At 47.9% G+C, this 19,232-nt stretch overlaps 1 protein-coding gene and 1 non-coding gene across 3 annotated transcripts in view; one reads left to right on the forward strand and one right to left on the reverse strand.

Annotated features, from left to right (window-relative positions):
- The window catches only part of MFHAS1 (multifunctional ROCO family signaling regulator 1), a 99,046-nt gene that overhangs the window by 63,698 nt on the left and 16,116 nt on the right, over positions 1 to 19,232 (forward strand). The gene's annotated exons all lie outside the window — the stretch shown is intronic.
- On the reverse strand, positions 12,385 to 12,488 carry LOC123388984. Its single transcript, XR_006603505.1, has one exon. It is a non-coding gene; the product is annotated as a U6 spliceosomal RNA (small nuclear RNA).

The following is a 19,232-nucleotide window of genomic DNA, read 5'->3' on the forward strand; positions in this document are numbered from 1 at the left end:
AACACAATGCCTATTTTATAAGAAAGTGTTAGATACCTCATGTAACTGATGGGCTACCAAAAGTGGGAATCAAGGTGCATGCGTGGGTGCAGAACGGCTCAAGCGTATGGCTTGCTTACCCTCCTGATCACATGGCTCACCGGGAGCCACAGCTCACTGCCATGGTCACGCAAGAGGATCACACCACAGGTCGCCATCCTGGGGATAAGATCCAAATTCAAAATTCCACGTATGGTTTCCGCCAGATTCATATCGCTTTCGCACCATTGTAAGTCCTGGACTATCTTTAGTTTCCACTGCGGGACCAACCAGCAGTCAGGAGAAAGAAGGATATTTATTTTTCACTTTATGTTGGTAATTCCCACTGAGTTTTTGGGCTAGGAGAGGTCAGGCACTGCCCTGTCTCCTCTCCACGTAGGTGCGCAGGTTCTCAGGGTCCTCCAGTTCTGTGTCCTCCTCGCCTGCCGCTGGGATGGACTGCACGGCAGGGGCTCCCACGGGCTCCCCGACAGCTGGGCTGGGGGGTGGCGCCCCCCCCCCCCCCCCCCCCCCCCCCCGGCATCGCAAGCCCCGCCCACTTCCGCTGCCTCCAGTTTCCTTCCCTGCTGGAGTGCTAGGGTGCTCGAGCTGCTGGTGGTGCCCCCAGCAGGTGCCTGCGGGGGTCAAGTCCTGGGACATTTTTAAAAATAAAGAATAGGTATTAAATGTAAAGGAAGAAAGTTGATGGGAAGGTGACATCAGTACATCATCAGAACCCCTTGGGTACAGCTGTCCTGCCAGTTGTTGGTATCTTGGACTCCTTCTGGGTCTGAGCCTCCTCAAAATATTCAAGTTATAATTTATGCTTCTCCAGGAACCGAAGAAGATTAAGAGTCGGCCTCTTTAGTAGCAAAAGAAACCTAGCATTTTTTTTTTAAAGGTTTTATTTATTTATTTGACAGAGAGACATCACAAGTAGGCAGAGAGGCAGGCAGAGAGAGAGAGGAGGAAGCAGGCTCCCTGCTGAGCAGAGAGCCCGATGCGGGACTTGATCCCAGGACCCTGAGATCATGACCTGAGCCGAAGGCAGTGGCTTAACCCACTGAGCCACCCAGGCGCCCGAAACCTAGCATTTTGAAGATGTTCTGATTTAGTCGTCTTTGTTCTGGGCTGAATATGACCCCCTCCCCAAAATTCATATGTTGAAGTCCTAGCGTCCAGTACCCTAGAATGTGACTATATGTGGAGATAGGGTTTTTCTTTTTAAGATATTTATTTATTTATTTATTTAAACTGAACGTGGAGCCCAGTGCAGGGCTCAGTCTCTCCACCTTGAGATCACGACCTGAGCGGAAATCAAGAGTTGGTTGCTTAACTGACTAGCCATCCAGGCATCCCAGAGATAGGGTCTTTAAAAAGGAGATTAAATGGGCGGCTGGGTGGCTCAGTGGGTTAAAGCCTCTGCCTTTGGCTCAGATCATGGTCCCAGGGTCCTGGGATCGAGCCCCGCATCGGGCTCCCTGCTCAGCGGGGAACCTGCTTCCTCCTCTCTCTCTCTCTGCCTGCCTCTCTGCTTACTTGAGATCTCTATCAAATAAATAAATAAAACCTTTTTAAAAAAGGAGATTAAAATTAAATGAGGTCATAAGGGAGAGCCCTAACCCAATATGACTGGTGTTCTCATAAGAAGATGAGATTAGGGAGCACCTGGGTGGCTCAGTGGGTTAAAGCCTCTGCTTTCGGCTCCAGGGTCCTGGGATCGAGCCCTGCATCAGGCTTTCTGCTCAGTGGGGAGCCTGCTTCTTCCTCTCTCTCTCTGCCTGCCTCTCTGCCTACTTGTGGTCTGTCAGATAAATAAATAAAAAACTTAAAAAAAAAAAACAAAAAGCAATTAAAGAAAAAAAAAAGAAGACGAGATTAGGGGCCCCTGGGTGGCTCAGTCAGTTAAGCGGCTCAGGTCATAATCTGGGGGTCCAGAGATTAAGCCCCTCATCAGGTTCCCCACTCAATAGGGCTGCTTCTCCCTCTCCCTTTGTGCACGCACCCCCCCAGACCCCCGCTCATGCTCGCTCTCTCTCTCAAATAAATAAATAAAATCTTTAAAAAAAAAAAGGGGGGGATGAGATTAGGACCCAGACACAGACAGAGGGAAGACCACATGAGGCCACAGGAAGAGCAGGGAGAGGACAAGATGGCCATCTGTGAGCCCAGGAGAGAATCTTCCAGAGAAGCCGACCCTGTTGACCTTTCCGTCTCAGACTTCTGGCCTCCGGCATTGTGAGAAAACCACTTTCAGTTCTTGAAGCTGCCGGTCTGTGATACTTGCTTATGGCAGCCTTAGCAAATGAATACATTCTTCTATCCCTTCAAACTTTGGTGGGAATAGGTCCGGGGTTTACAGAAACGTAGGATAGGGGCGCCTGGGTGGCTCAGTGGGTTAAAGCCTCTGCCTTCGGCTCAGGTCATGATCCCAGGGTCCTGGGATTGAGCCCCGCATCAGGCTCTCTGCTCAGCAGGGAGCCTGCTTCCTCCCTCTCTATCTGCCTGCCTCTCTGTCTACTTGTGATCGTTCTGTCAAATAAATAAATAAAATATTAAAAAAGAAAGAAAGAAAGAAACTTAGGATAGTCAAGAGTGCCCTAGGCGCGGCTACTCCTGTCTTCTTTTCCCTGGTGAAAGCTGGTCCCCAGGGAGTCTAGGCTGGGAACCTGGAAATCCTGAATGTGTGCTGGGACAGAATCTCTGACAGGCCCTACCAGAGGGCCTCCGTGCTGTGGGCGCACCATTCCCGGGTTGCTTGGAGCCCTGCCTCCAGCTTGCTTGCCTGGTCTCTCATCCCTTTTCTTTCCTTGAACTTTAGGACCAGTGGATGCTGTCCCTCACTCTGGCCTCTGATGGCTAAATCCATCTTGATCACACACAGTTTTGTCTCTTACAGATGATCTGCCCCTGATTGGTTGGGATCCCGTATTATATGCATCGCCTTAAAGTACATATTGACAGGAATTATATTCCACTTCTGATGGAGCAGGGATAGTGTGTGTGTGTGTGTAAGATAGAGAGAACTCTTGACCTTGAAGTCTCAGTTTTGGGGTCTGCAACACCTCCAGCTTCGTGCTCTCTGCCTGAGCCAGGACCTTGGCCTCTGCCAGGACCAGAAGACTCTGAAGTGGTTTGCAATGGTCCTTATTTAAGGGAGACTTGAATTTTGGGGAGGGGGGGCATGTTCCCTGCCCCAGTGGACAATGACTGCGGGGTTACCCTTGCGCCGTGTTTGGAGAGAGCCAGGCCTCTCTCCAGACATCCAGTAGATGTCAGTTTACAGAAGGTGAGCAGAGGTCAGCCTCATGGTCCCTGCTAAGCCTCTGGACAGGGAGGCCTCGTCTGTGGGGTCTGCTTGTCTGCCCGCCAGTCTCTTCGCAGGAAGTGTGTAGCCTGGGTAGGACCTGGCTGCCTCGTTGGTCAGCTGGTCTACCTTGCAGGCAGGCCGGTGTTAGAGCACAGAGCCGAACACGTGGACATATTTTGGTCTGGCTTGATGCGCACAGCTGTGAGCTCCTGAAAGCTACTGGTTTTTACTAAGTGGGGAATGAAAAGCACTTTTATTTATACAGAAAATTAAATCTTGCTCTTTTTGGACAGTTTGTGATTGTTTTTTTCACTCTGGGGAACTTGCCGTGTTAGAGAAGAGTAACAGACGTTTTCTGTGAGCACTCAAACTCCTATATAGAGAGGTGGCCAAGTTCTTTGAAGCCTAGGGAGACAGATGAATCTCTGAGAAGGCTTTACTGGCCATAGCATTTCTTTTCTCCGGGCCCTGATTGTTCTCTGTGCTGAACGTGAGACTGAGCCGTGGGTAGCTTCCTTCTGGGTACCAGTGGAATGCTGTCTCTTGTTTGGAAGCATGAGGGCCATAAAGTAGGGAAGCAATGAGAGGGTGGCTGGCAGGGGTTGGAGTGGGGGGTGGCTGGCGGGGGTGGGGGGGGTGGGCCATGTTCATTTGGCCTCTTTAAGAGATTGTTCTACTTCATGCTAAATTTGCGAGTGTAACTTGAGAAACCTAGAAAATTCAGTAGAAAATACATATTCACAGTATTTTAAGCTGGAATGGACTATTTTAAGCCTAACAGACTCTGAGGATAAACCAGTTCAGCTTCTTCCCTTTGCAGCTGATGGACCGGGGCCCAGAGGAGTCCGGGGTTGTCAGGAACTTGCAGGAAGTCAGTACGGCCCTGGGAGCAGAACCCAGGTCTCAGTGTCATCTCTCCTCTGTCTCCTTTGCAGCAGCGACGCTCACCGGGCTTCCCCAAAGCACCTTCCTAAATGCAGAGAAATACCTTGTTACTCATAAAGCCAAGTCTTCAAAGTGGTTTTTATAATAACTTATGAGAGCTTTGTAATTAGTTGTAAATAATACCCTGTAGTTAATGAAAGAAATGGCTATGCTCAATAAGAGCCGTTTATTAATTATGATGTTCCAGTCAGCATTTGCGAGTTAATTTAAGGGAAGAAAAGCAGGATTATGTCAAGCGTACAGCAATCCTCAGAATCCAAGGAAAGGAAACAAGTCGAAGTTTTCCTTACGTTGATTTGGAACTTGGGACTGGTTTGTGTCATTCCGTCCCTCTGGACCAGTCTCTCTCAGTCCCCCTTCCACATCCACTGTCTGATGTGCCCTCAGGTCCTGTCATTCAGCTTGTCAGTCACCGGACTCCCATCTCTGATCCCCTGACTAGATCCCCTGCCCCATCTCCGTCCCCTGCTTGGTTTCCCTTCCAACTTCTGTCCCTCTGCCTCTCCCTCAGGACTTGCCCCCATTTTTTCTCCCCTCAGACCAGCTTCCTCTGCAACTGACATGTGAGGCAGGTGACCGCCCCAGCCTTTGTGTGCTTCACTCACTAAATCTGTCGCTCACCCCAATTTCCAGTTCCCCACGGAGCCATCTGACCTGCCAACTTCACCTCTTTTCACCGGGCTGCAAGTTGCTGCCACTTCTCAGAGGGGGCCGCCTGTGGTCGGGGGGCTCAGGAGCCCTGGGAAAGGCATCTGGCCTCTAGCTGGACACCCGTGTGTATGACCTCATTCTGGCCTCACGACAGGCCTGTGTGGCGTGCAGTGTCCTCTGTGTGTGTGTGGGGGGGGGGGTGGTATGTGGAGACCTGGGCTTAGTGTCCTTAAAGCCATTTGCTTAGGGACCTGTGGCCAGTAGGTGGTCCAGATGGGAGCCAGCTCCTAGGGTCAGCACCGCACGCTCCTCCTCCTCATGCTGGGCTCCTCTGGAAGCAAATCCATGCCCTCCCCAGAAGTCGCTGTGCCCTGACGCTAGGTAGACCCAGCTGTCTTCTGCATGTGTTTAAGAAGTTATTGTTAAAGCCCCTGGGCTGTCAGTAGACTTGAGATCAGTAGGATTTTCTGAAAACCTTGCTGGAGACCCTGCGTGATATCTGCTAACATCTTCACACACTTGGGGTCCAAGGAGGTTTTCTTGGATCTAGGTCAAGTCCTTACAGAAATGCCGAACTGAGATTTCAACATGACAAGTGGGTTGTCGGGGTTTTTAAAAGCCCCACCCCACCTCTTTTAAGGAAGACGCAAAGCTCTGGCAGAAATCAAATTTTTAATCAATGGAGCTTGATTTATATTTTCATAGCCCCTGGCATCGGAAAGATCTTACATGGACAGACCTGTAAGCGTATTTGGGAGGGAGGTGATCCTTTGTGCACTGTTCTCCTTGCTGAACAAGGATTGCTAAGTACTTCCTTGAATGCCGTGAAATTTGCTGCCATGAAATCTAAGAACTGGGAAGCAGAGGGTGGAAATGGGCTTATCAGTGAGCGAACCTCTGTTTCCACTCTCGCCTCGTTCTTTGACCTCCTGCCACAGGGACCTCAGAGGCACCGTGAACTCCGCACAGAAGCCGCTAATCCCCCAGCCTTTCCTCCTGGCTCCTCCCGATCCATCCGGCAGCTGCTCCCTCTCGCCCCAAGGCCAGGCAGGGAGCCCCTGAGACGCAGCCAGGGGCCAGCTGTGTCACCTAGACTGGACCTTCCCCTTCCTACTCACACGCTGGCTCATCTCTGCTGCCTTGTGAAGGAAGAGGGGTAGGGAAGGGTACGGAAACCAGAAGCCTCTGATTGCTGGAGGAGCTTTTCTCTGGCACTTGTGCTGTTTTTTTCTTAGGTGTGTGATCTTAGGTTCTCACACACTGGGTTTGTGAGAAGCTCCCAGGGGTTTCTCCTTTTAGATCGCTCTGTTCCATGATGCATGGGGCATCACCGCTGAGTCTGAAACCGTACTTCGCCAGAGCCCCGGCTTCTCTGCCTGGCCAGCTGGCTGCACTTTGCCCCAGGGCTCCCCTGTCTCCGAGAGGCCCCCAGCACAGGAGCCAGCCCCGGCCTTGAGGGTGGGGGGTGTTGGGGGTAGAGGCTCCCTGGGGAGGACCACAGGGTGGGGACCTGGGCATGCAAATTCACCCTCCAAGGGCATGCGACACTGTTCAGGAAATGGGTGGGAGTGGTGGCAAAAAGCAACCAAACCAAAGGGCTCCATTAAGAAATGATCGTGTGACATGAGTCTGCTTATGTAAAACTGTGTGAGCGTGGGCAGGGGAGGGTCAGGGAAGAGAAAGACATTGATATCAGACGAATGAAGAAGTGGGGAACAAATACAGCCCTCGCTCTGACACTGCCGTCAGGTAGTATGCAGTCAGAGGAAAGAAAAGAACATTGCATTGTGCTAGGGTATGCCTCTGCCTGATGGAAAAGACGCCAAAAAAAAAAAAAATCCCAGGTGTGTAGAGAGAAGCCCTCGGTATGTCTGAGCTGAGCAAGGAGAGAGGAAAGGAAGCAGACTGGATAGTTGCGAAGCGGGTAAGTAAGTAAGAAGGAAAGTGATTCTCACCTTTCTTTTATACATTTATGTTCATTACTTGTTGAAACCAGCAAGTGTTAAGTTATTTATAATTGCGATAATAAATAGAGGGCACCTGGGTGGCTCAGTCCATTAAAGCATCTGCCTTCAGCTCGGGTCATGATCCCAGGGTCCTGGGATCGAGTCCTGTGTCACACTCTCTGCTCTGCGGAGAGCTTGCTTCTCCCTCTGCCCCTCTCCCTCTCCCTCTCTCTCATGTTCTCTCTGTCTCTCGAAATAAATATAAATCAGTCTTTAAAAAAAAAAAAGAAGAAAGCTATTCTAAAGAGAAAAAAGGAAAAAATTGAACTTATACTGGGGTAGATTATTTTAAGTTTTATCTTTATTTTTTTATTTTAAATAGTCTTTTTTCTTTTTTTCTTCCCCTCTTCTCTTTTCATTTCATTTCTTTTCTTTTCAAGTCATCTCTGTGCCTGACATGGCGCCCAAACTCACAACCCCGAGATCCTGTAGAGTGCGCCCTCCTGACTGAGCCAGTCAGACTTGACTTAAGTTTTATGTGTACTTGGTCGTCTGTGTAAGTGGTAGGGACCTTTCAAAAGGCGCAAAAGGCTCTGTGGGGAGAAGAACGTCTTCTCTCTTGTCCGTGGCCATCCATTTCCTCCGCTGGAGACAGCCAGGATTCCTGGGTATCCTTGCTCAGATGCTCTGTGTTTTTACAAATATATATTTGCCTATATAAATAGGGACAGAGGGAGGTTACCCCTTCAGCCCCTGCCAAATGGTAGCAGAATAGACACACTGCTTTGGGGCTTCTTCTTTTTTTTTTTTTTTTAAGGTTAAAAATACACTCAGGGCATACTAATACATATAGGGCTATCTGGTTCTTTTTTTAATTATTATTATTGGTTACATGATATTCTGTTATCTAAGCTCTTTGCATTTAACCAGGCTTCTCTCAGTGAGCATTTAAGTTGTTTTCAGCCCTTAAAGTAGGAAACCATACTGAAGAAATACTTGGGACTCTATCCTTTGACCTTTGTGGGTATCTCTGTAGAATAAATACCTTGAAATGGAATACAAAATTTCTCTCCAAAGAAGGGGTACACATTGACTCTTCCTCCAGAAATGTACGAAAGTGCTAGCTGTCCTTTAGAGGACCCGTGCTGCCTTAGAAGCAGGGTATACTATAATGGTAGCAACAGGGATCTGGGGTAAGGGGATAGGAGAGTCAGGCCTTTTCAGTTGCTCCTGTGATAGGCCCATCTCTTTCCAGAGTTATTTTTGGATAAACCTTGGTTTCAGATGAACAAGGATATGAGGAAGAAATGAACATTTAGTGAGCTGCTACTGTGTGCCAGGTAGAGGGGGTCAGGTCAGTTTAATTCTTAGGGCACTCCTGTGAGGTGTATGCTTGACATTTCTTATCCACACTTCAGACATGAGAACAGTGAGGCTCAGAGAGGCTAGGTAATTTCCCCAAGGCCACACAGTGGTAAGTGGCAAATCCACTTTTCAGACTTTGTCAGTGCACTCATGCTCATGTTGATCCTTCTCCCCTATCTCTTAGAATAAAATTAGAAATCTCTGTAGCTCTTATGTTGCAGAAAATCTGGGGGTGCACCAGAGCAATGAGCGAGTTATAAAAGACCAATGTCACCTATGGTTGACCTCTAGACATGTGATATTGCTTGTGCCTAAGAAATCCCTTTATATGGGTCTGTGGTATGGAAGGACAAAGTTTATTGTTGGTTTATGTAGATTGTCCACAACCTACAAAGGGCTGTGTTCCAAAAATTCTTTTTCGTCTGCCGACTCTAAAGGGGAAGACACAACTCTGTAGGGACAATGTTCTAAATGCTGGTTTGGCATCCAGGCCGAACCACAAAAGCCCATATAACCTACAAAGTTATAAAAGAATATTTGTGGCCATATGTCTTGGCACTGTTAGTCCATAGTGGAGTGTGTGGCTGAGGATGTGAAAACGTAGGGATAGATACGGGCGAGAGCCCACAGTGAGGATGAAGATCGGAAAGGCCAGAGCTCCCACATCTGAGGGCTGGGCTGGGCTTCAGGGCCATGGCTGGCTGCACTGAGGCTGGGGCTGGGACCCAGGAGACAGGGCAGTAGAAGGCTTGTTGCTTGGAATTGTTAAAAGCATCACTGCTGAGAGCAATGAGGCCAGTAATTATTTTCAAAAGTCCCAATATTCATAGGTTGGCAGCCGCCCACACTTTTTTGTCTCAAATGGCTTTATTAGACTAGTAAACCCAAATGCAAATTTGGCTTCAGTATGGGGCATACTTTCTCAGCTTAAGAAATAAAGGAGATTTTTCCCCCCATAAAAAGCAGGGCAAATTTTCTTATAGATGCTAGAGATTATTATGGTCGCTTTTTCTGGTGTACTTTCCAGTCTAAGTGGAGAGACAGTAGTGGTCTCTTGAGTTGACTTTGTGGGTCAGCCCCTGGACTACTCCTGTGCTTCAAGACTGAAAGGAGCCAGTGTCTTTACCCTTAGCCTTGTCTTCTAGAAGTTTGGAATAGCGTTGGATGAACTAAAGTGTATGTCTCACTTCGTGTGATAAATACTCTTAACCTTGTAATAGGCAGAGAGTAATTTTCTGCAGTGGAAGAGGAGAGGAGAAAGAAACCAAGCTTCCATGCCTCTAGGTGTTTACAGGTGTGTGATTCAAGGTGTGACCCCCCTGACTTACCTTGTAGGTCAGCTCTTGCATGTGTGTCCTCTAGAAGCTGCCATTGGTTATTGCCATATTATTGCTGTTCCTCAGAAGTTGACAACCATCAATTCCCTTTAACTACTTTGACCTGCTAATTCTATAGCCATTGGTGGGAGGCATCACCTACCAATTATTATTAGGTATTAGATGGTATGTTGTTTCTTTAAAAAAATATGTATTTATTTGAGAGCAAGAGAACACAAACAGGGGGAGTGGCAGGCAGAGGGAGAGAGAGAAGCAGACTCCCAATGTGGGGCTTGATCCCAGGACCCTGGGATCATGACCTGAGCCAAAGGCAGTCACTTAACCGACTGAACCATCCAGGTGCCCCTATTTAATTTAATTGATTTATTTATTGCCCATTTTTAAAATTGGGTTGTTCATATTCTTAGTGAGTTTTGAGTTCTGTTCTTTATATAATCTAGATACAAATCCTCTATCAGATATATCCTTTGCAAATACTTTCTCCCCATCCATGACTTGTCTTGCGATTCAGTGTCTTTAGAAGCATTGGCGTTTTTAACCTCAATGACAGGCTAACCATTTAGAAAGAAACGACTTCATTCATGATGTAGAAAGTACTTCAAACCCAGTAGCCACACTTCCGCCTTCAGCTGGGACAGAGTAACAGAGGTCGTATTGACCCTCGCACCTGAGAAAAACCAAACAAAGCAGCAACATATAAAATGATGATTTTCGGGGCACCTGGGTGGCTCAGTGGGTTAAAGCCTCTGCCTTTGGCTCAGGTCATGATTCCAGGGTCCTGGGATCGAGCCCCACATCAGGCTCTCTGCTCAGCCGGGAGCCTGCTTCCCTCTCTCTCTCTGCCTGCCTCTCTGTCTGCTTGTGATCTCCATCTGTCAAAAAAAAAAAAAAAAAAGCCTATATTAAAAAAAAAATGATGATTTTCAAGACCCCGAGCAGCGAGCAGCAGGCAGCAGAGGACCGTGAGCTTGAGAGATGGGGAACAAAGGACACGAGCCCCGTCACTTCCCCAGCTTAGCGCCCTGTGCCGCAGGGCAGGGAGGGCACAGGGCCTGCTGGCAGCTCAGGGGAACCAGAGCTGTAGAATTAGCAGCACAGAGGAGAGGGGGAGAGAGGCAACTCCAGGGATCCGCGGGAACATCCCCTCGGAAAGCCCAGCATGATACGCCCATGAGAGGAAACGAGGCGACTGGGAAAGGAAGGGGCTCTAAGAACTTATTCCCGCTGGAGTCTCCCCTACCCCACATCCAGAGCACTAAATTAACTTGTGATACCTCTGCTCCCTCCTGTCTCCCCCGCTCACCCCTACTACTCTCAAACAAACCCATTTTCAGCTATAGTTCAGAAGAAGACGTTTTATGCTACACTTAGAGGTTTCCATAATGTATCTCTGAACTGTGTCATTGTTTAGAAAATACTTTAAGATGTTGGCCTTAGACTCCTCCCAAATGGATTTTGACGTTGTCGTGGCTTTTTTTTTTTTTTTTTTCCAGTTTGAAAATATGGCAGGATCAAGTAAGACAGAAAAGCAGGGTGAATTCCTGGAGCCCTACGGGTGATTGCCTCTGGCCATGGTGCTTGGAGGAGGCCGCATGTGGGGGGATGTTTGGAAACGGCCCCTGGCTGGGTGACTTGTATACCCTTCCAAAGAAGAGGCTATAGACTTGGGCCCTGAGGGCGTGACTGTGCACTGACCAGTGTCAGATTTGGAACCACAGACCTGAGGGAACTTGCGAGGCTGCGATGTATGTGCCCTCTGTCTGTGGATTCCGCCATTGCTGAGGGCCTACTGTGTGCCGGGTACTGTTCTGGGAGCTTGAGATCCAATATGAGCAAGAAAAATCTCCATAATTGTGGAGCTTACGAGCTATAACAAGAGACACACCATCAACCCTTCTATGTCAGGTGGACACAAGTCCTGTGAAGAAAAATAAATCAGGAAATGGAATATGGAGGGACTGGGAGAGTGGGGATGCTATTTTGTACAAGAGACCTGAATGAAATATATATGGGGGACAAGGGCAGGGTGCAGATCAGAGTCAGGCCAGGGAGCCAGATGAAGGTGCTTGGGCAGGAAGTAAACAGGAGCAGATCACATGGGACCTTGGAGACCTTTGTGAGGACTTGGGCTTTGTTCCCAGTGACACAGGAGGCATTGGAGGGTTCTGAGCAGAGTGGCATGACCCGATCTGCGTTCTAAAAGAACCCGTCTGGCTTCAGCAGGGAAGTGGACCAGCGAGGCCAGACGTGGGCTAGAAGAGCACCATGATAGTCCCGTTGATGGTGGTGTGGGCAAGGGAGCTGAGCAGGTGGTCTGATGGGCTGGCTGGGATTGAGTTGGAGCAACAGGACGTGCCGATGCTGTGGGCTGTGGTGTGGGACGTTAGGGGAAGGAGGGTCAGGGCTGGCTCTGTGTTTTTTGTCCAGAGTCACTGGAAGAACACAGTGGACATTTATGGACATGGGGAAGCCTTGGAAAGGAGTAACTTTGGGGAAGTAGGGCTAATGGAATCAAGAGTTTGATTTTGGACGTGTCAGTGTCCAAGTGACCGTGTTTAAGAGGTCGTCAGATCTTAGTCCCATATTCAGTGAAAAGCTCAAGACAAGATAAATGGAGGCCCGGGGAAGGCAAATTGGCCTAGTTGAGTGGTAGGTTCTACACAGACCGAGCTGCTCGGAGAACTGGCTTCTCCCTGGCGCTACCCTTTCCTCATGGGAAGCCAAGCCCATTTGGGCCATCCCATACTTCCTAATTGGCTTTAATGCTTTCATGATTATGTTCCTTCCTTCCTTTCTTTCTTTCTTTTTTTTTTTAAATATGGAACCCTTCACAAATTTGCGTGTCATCCTTGCGCAGGGGCCATGCTAATCTCTGTATTGTTCCAATTTTAGTGTATGTGCTGCCGAAGCGAGCACTGTGTTCTCTTCTTTCTATCTGTATTTAGCCTTCAGTCTGGAAGCCAGCTGTATCTACGTCAAGATGAGGTGCCATTGAAATAGGAAGAATTCTTTCTTGTTCATAACTGCAACTTGTAAGAGGTTAGAGTGGCCAAGGAGTTCTGGGTTTCCACCATTAGGGCCATTTAATACTTTTCAGATCATCACGGACGCTTGTTGTTTGCTTCTAATGGCCCCAAGTCCAGTCTGGATCTTCTGGGAATGAGACTTGGGCAGGGGTGGGGTAGGTAAAGGGACTCTCGTGTTGGGGGGGGGGCAGTCCCCCCCCCGCCCCCGCGCACGCGCTATAGGTTCTCCTGTAGTGTTTGTTTATGCGCGTGGGAGATAACAGCCGTGTGCACAATAAGCAAGAGGGACCATCTCAGTGCTCCTCGCGGCCCCCCTTTTCTCTGGTCTCCCAGGCCCCTGCACAGCCTCCTTGGCTCCGTCCACCTCCCCCAACCCAGCCCGACATTCACTCCTTTTCCCCCCAAGAAAAATGAATTTGTGGGAATCTTGTCATCTTCGCTATGAGGAGACAAGCGAATCTACGGCTTCTGATCATCCCATCCCTTCCAGATCAGGTCGGTTTTGATAAGGCTGTTGGGCCTTTCCTGTTTCAGTTCCAGTCCTAAAAGTTCCTTCCATGTTCAGCGGACAGGAAAGCTGTGGCTGGAGAGAGAGTTCTAGTCGGAATGCTTTCGTGTTGTCCGCGATCACTTCTCTGAGCCTGGAACCGTTTCCAGTAAGAAGTAGGTGACAGGCTATCCAAATAAAGAATAGCCTTTCGAAAGCACTTCTGTCCAGCAGGGTGGGCTTTTTGGAATCCTCGCTTGCCTTTTGAGAGAGGGAAGGCCGGTTGGGTTTGGGCCCTGCTTCCCCCCCCCCGCCCCACTCCCCCGCCACCGTCCCCCCTACACACTTTGATCTGTGAAGCATGTCTAATCCTTAGCCAAGTCTCTTGGAACTTTATCCAGAGCAGGAAAAAGGGAAATATTTTTCCTTTCTTGGGTGGATTTGTATTTATATAAACCCTTAGCAGTGAAAATGGAGCCAAGTGGCCGGCGCGTCGTCTGAGGAGAGGCGAGTTGAGTCTGTGATGGAAGAGTCAGGGGCAGTCAGGCCCTCAGCCCCGGGCCAGCTTTGATTTGGGTCAGACCCTGGCAGACCTTCTAAGGGTCAGTGAGGACATAAGTCCTTATGGGCGTTTTCTGAGGGACGCGGGGCCATCGCCGAACAGCACGCCTGAGCCAGCAGCCGACCGGCTAACTTCAGATCGCAGCTCGGGTGGGATGTGTGTGCACACGGAGGGGATTCATTCCCTTCATGTTTGTTGTTGTTTGTTGTCCTCTGTAGCTTCAGCTCTGGATGCCTCACCTTCCCACAGTGTGTCCGTGATTGATTTCCTCACATGAGTTTGTCGGCGCTTTCTGGACCAGCCCTTGGCCCTCCCTGTGGGTAGTGAGTGTTTACCCTGTGCTTGCCGTGGTCCGAAAGCTTTCCTGTCAGAAGCCTGCCTCATCCAAGCTTCAGGGGGTGCCTCTGGTTCTGCCTTTTCAGGATGCAGGGTGCTTTATTTTTAGACACTCGAGAGAAATCTTGTATATAATCCAAAGATAGGGTGTCTTGTTTTCGTGTTGTTGCAATTTGTGTGTTTTCTGGGCTAATCTGGGACTGATAATAGCTCTGAGACCAGAAAGGGTAAAGAACTTTGATACAATCTTTTATTTTGCTCATGTTCATTCTTCTAGATCCAAAGGCAGAGTCTTTGGAGCTCGGGAGCCCTTGGGAGGAGGCTCCCGAGCTCCCCGCAACTTGGCTGGAGTCATTTCTCATCCGTGTAGTAAAGGCCACCACGGCCAGGTTCGCCTGCTGTTCCAGCCCCAGGACTGTTTATCTTGTGTCTTCTGGAACCTCACTTGAGAGGGGAATCCTCATGGAGCCTCTACCTGGCTTCTCGTCCCAGTGCTGGGGTGAACACTTGGGGGAAGGAGACTGTAGGTTCGGAGACACTGAGGCTTTTCCAGCAGGTGCGGAGTCTAGGCAGAGCAGCAGCCCGGAGGAGAGGGGGTGATGGGGCTCGGATTCCACGGCCATTGATGGAAACAGGGGCTGAAGGAAAGGCGACTGCATCGGGCCAAGCATGAGGAAGTAAGTGGTAGGAAAGAAGCGTACCGAGGATTGGATGTGTGTGATTAAAAAAAACAAAAAAGGAAAACAGACTTGACGACAAGGAAGTGTGAGCTTATAATGTGAAGAAAGTGACAAAATTCAGGCAGAGATTTGAAAAGAAATCATGTTAACCTTTTTTGTTGTTGTTTTTGTTTTTCTTTTCTCCTGGTTCAACTCCAGTCAGACGCTTTGGAAGGGGTGCTGTGATCTTAGGTCACAACTGTTTAGATCCAGAAGAGACCAGAGTCCTTCTCCATCAGGGAGGGTCTGAATGCAGCCCCGCTTGGCATAGCCTGCCCGAGATGCTCGTCACCTCCTCCTGTCCCTCAACAAACAAGCAAACAAAGCTTTATGTAGTTAGTAAGCAGACATTACTCTTAGGACACTCGTCTTTTGGGAATTGAGCCAAACAAGGAAAAGCTGAGCGTGTTCACTCCAGACGGAGCATCTTCCATAAAAGGCAGAATTAAAGGTATCAATCATTTGTGCCCAATGTGGGGCTCCTGCTTGGCTTGGCTTCTGTTACTCATTAGGACAATCTGAGGACTCCGCAGGTCAGAATCATTGTGTGAGTCACAGAAGTCATCAAAGAGCGTGATCTCTGTTTCTCCTTCTGCCTCTGTCACCGCCACCACCACCTTGGAGGATGTTGGGCAGAAATGGAAGCAAAAGTGTTGAAGTTCACTTTGTTTAGTGCGGTCTGATGAGCAGGCCCCGAAAACTCACTGAATGTGGGATCTGACTTGCACCTTTAGTTCAAGGGCATGTCCAAGAACCCCAGTTGACCTGCTTCTGTTTGGCTCGTAGGTTGTGCTCTCTTACTGATAAGACTTTACAAATTGTCCCCGAAGCATCGAGGCACATAAGGGCATTTGCATTTTTTCTTTCTTTCCTTTTTTTTTTTTTATAAGAAATCCTGGCTTTCAGCATCAAAACTGGTTTTGAGAATTCAGCAAATGGCTGGAGACAGAGATGTCTTCACCTTGTTAAATTGCTCAGAACTCGGTAGATTTCCACATTTTGAAGAATCGCAGGGCTGTTTGGTGAAAATGGAAACACAATTTACAAGAAGCTCATCATTTCTGATGGTGTGAGTTTCTGTGGCTGCCTTTGGAATTCATCCCTCAAGAGGGATCCCGTTATTAAGTGGTCTTATCATCCATTGACTCATTTCCAAGAGGTGCTAATTGAGCCAAAAGCAGACTCTGCTCCCAGGAAGAGTGGAGCTTCCCCGCAGTTTTGGGGAGCCTTCTCAGAGTCCCAGAACTCTCTACAAGTTTATGTAGCCAAGGGCTGAACGATGTGTCCAGGCATCGCTGCTGACTTCTGGAGACCCAGCCGGAAGATGCCCGCTGAATCTCCGGGGACCCAGCCGCTTTCCTAGCAGGCTCAGTGGGCAGCTTCTGGGGAGTTTTGAGGCTGTCCCAGCTGGCTTTCCCATGAATTCAGCAGACCATGGAGGTAGCTTTCCAAGGACTCCAGCTGGTGCCCCCCCCACAGCTTCTGAGTGAGCTTGACAGCTTGCTCCCCAGCCCCTAGACAGCTTCCAGAACCCAGAGGATAGGTGCCACAGCCTACCGGCTTCCGCCAGCCAACCGTGGCCTCGTCTGACCTGTGGTTCCAGGGTAGATCCTACCCTGTTCTAAAAAAGATGACGGTGAGAAAGATGACTGCCAAAGATGAACACAATTCTGGACTCCGAAACAGAAGACCCAGCTCCATTTCTGCTCTTTACAAAGACTCGTTACCCTCCTTCCTGTGCGTCACTTTCTCCCCGCCCAAAAAAAAAAAAAAAAGAGTTCATAATCAAAGGGCTGAGACCAAAGCTGCTTAAGAAAATGGAATTTCTTTTAAAGACTACCAAAACACACAGCCAGGTCTATTTCTATTATTTCTTTGGAGCAGCAGCCAGTCAGGAGCCGCCCAGCCATGATCCTGAGGGAGGCACCGGTTGGAGGGGGTACAGGCACGGGGGACCTTCCTCTCAAATGCAGCCGAGTCTACAAATGGTTATGTTGGAACCAGCAGGTACCAGGAGATCTCTTCTGCCTTTTCTCACACTCAGAAGTGTGCACGATGTCATGTTTTTAAGCTGAACGTTTGGATGTTGAAGGTTTACTTCTCTCGTGTATATACTTTCTGGGCTTTATTTCGTCTTAAGACAAGGTTACCCCTCTCTGGCTCTCCTCTTCCATATGAAGTGACCATGGAGTTCTCTGGTCTTTGCTGTCTCTGACAACTCAGTAGGCTTGCCAAGCGGGGAACCTTCTTGCTCATGGTTTCAGACGATGCTGCCTTTGCCCTATGGAGATATGGGAAACAGGCATTCACGTATCTCACAGCCACTACTCAAGAGTTACACTTAATTACAATACAGCAGTGGACTTGGGGGCAAGGGGTGTGAATTTCAGAAAGTAGAGCTCAAGACGCTCCGAAGACTTCCAGATCATTCCTTCCTTAATAGAAACTTTATCATTGTTTGTTTTACTATCTAGACCTCTTTGGCTGTTTTGAGGGATATTCATAATTTAGATCTTTATCCCAGATCAGGAAGTGGGTTTCATTTGCACTGAAATGTTTAGGGCGTTTAATATTATGATTTGAGTCATTAGTATGATCACTTTGTAGTATTTTGAGTAATGTGCCCCACATTTGAGAATCCTGATGCTTAGTAGAAAAAGATGGAGAAGAGTTCGTTCCCCTCACCTTCTGTTGATTTTTTTTTTTTTTAAGAATCATAATAAAACTTAGTGTTCTGTTCTTGTATGGCAGGGGTGGGAGGGGAAACAGTTGATGTGGTAGCTTTTTAATGCCAGAAATCTTGAGCCAGAGTCATTAAGAACAGTTCTTCATAACTTAGTGGCCTAATACTGCTTCAGAGAATGCAGTGTTCTGTGCGTCAGGCCAAATTTCTGCTCCTTCGATGGCTCTGTGTGCTTACTGCCCACGGACAGAAGATCTCTGACAGAAGAGAAAGCATTAGCATTTACAGCTGGCCTGGCCCTTCAGTTGTGAAACATGCTTACCATCCTGCTTTGCTACAGACTCAAACATAAAAATAAATAACCTCCAGGCCATTTCATCTTGAATGACCCGTTTCACTTGAAGCTCGTTTGTGAGTTTCATATACTCTAATCAGAGGGTACTTTTCAGTTGACACTGTCACCCAGAAAGGTCAGTCTCATAATTTTTAATGACCTCAGAGGAAGGATCCCCTCTTAATAGCGTGTCATAGTTTTTCATCATGTCCCCATTGTTGGACACTTGAGAAGGTTACCAAGTTTTCACTGTTTTATAAATACTGTGGCCATGCAATCATTGCATAATTTTTGTCAGAGAGGAAAGGGCTTGAAGCAAGATCCTGAAAATGGGAACATGCCAGGTGACATGTATATCTGTCCTCACTTTACTAGCATATTTTCTATAAATGTAGCTTTTTTGTTGTTTTTTTACAACTCCTACCAACTTTGGAATTTATTTCTTATTTGCTTTTGCTAGTGATGTCAGATGTGTAATAAATCTAATTTTACTTTTTCATTTGAAGTTTTCAAATCTCTGGGGACGTGGTGTTTTGCAGGCAGATAACTTATGGTCTGATCCTTGCGTATTACTTTACTATAGAGAATCTGGTTACTGATCATATATTTGTAAATGAATTTTTTATATAGTGGGAAAAGTGAGCTTTTCAAAAAAAAAATTTCATCACGATAGTAAGAGTGTCAGGAACTTAATAGATGCCAGATACAACATTTAGTACTTCTTATGTTGTCTAATTTAATTATCACGATATCCCTGCCCAGGACAGTAGTATGTGGTGGTTAAGAGTGGAGTCAGATAGTCCTGGGTCCAAATGTTGGCCCTGCCACTGCTTCCTTGTGTATGTTGGTGAGTAGTTAACCCCTCTGAGACTCTCTCTCCTGAAGATAAAAATTGTACCTACCTTCGTAGGGCTGTATCCGAACTAAGTGACATAATGCATTTATAGCATTAGCACATAATAAATGCTCAATCAGTGTTGGCTGCAACTGTGATCATCGTTTTTCCTTCTGGGATCAATGGGTGTCATTCACCTTGATGTATATAAGCATGATGATAAGGTAGAACACATGGTCATGAGCGTTACTGGGCTTCTGAGGTGGTGTCCTCCAGTCTTTGAGGTTTTTTCTAGTCCTGCAAATCAGCGTTAGTCTGTCCTTCTCATTGCTCTTCTAACATTTCATAACTTTGCGTGGGGGTCCCTATCACAGGGACTATAGTTCTTTGTATGGATGTTTGACTTTCTCGGATGGGGGGGACCCTTTGTATCAGAGGCCTTGACTTAGACTCCTGTATCTCCTGCGTCTCCTCACACACTGTAAGATCTCCCTATTTAGATACTCAGTGAATCTTAATTCAGTAATTTCAGTATTTTAGGGTTTTTTTTTAAAAAGTATTTTATTTATTCATTTGAGACAGAGAGCATAAGTAGGGGGAGAGACAAAGGGAGAGGGAGAAGCAGACTCCCTGCCCAGCCAGGAGCCAGATGTGGGACTCGATCCCAGGGCCCAGAGA

The sequence above is a fragment of the Mustela putorius genome, unplaced genomic scaffold (assembly GCF_011764305.1).
Source record: "Mustela putorius furo isolate JIRA1106 unplaced genomic scaffold, ASM1176430v1.1 tig00003932_pilon_pilon_pilon:0A:0A, whole genome shotgun sequence".
In the NCBI taxonomy this organism is placed as follows: Eukaryota; Metazoa; Chordata; class Mammalia; order Carnivora; family Mustelidae; genus Mustela; species Mustela putorius.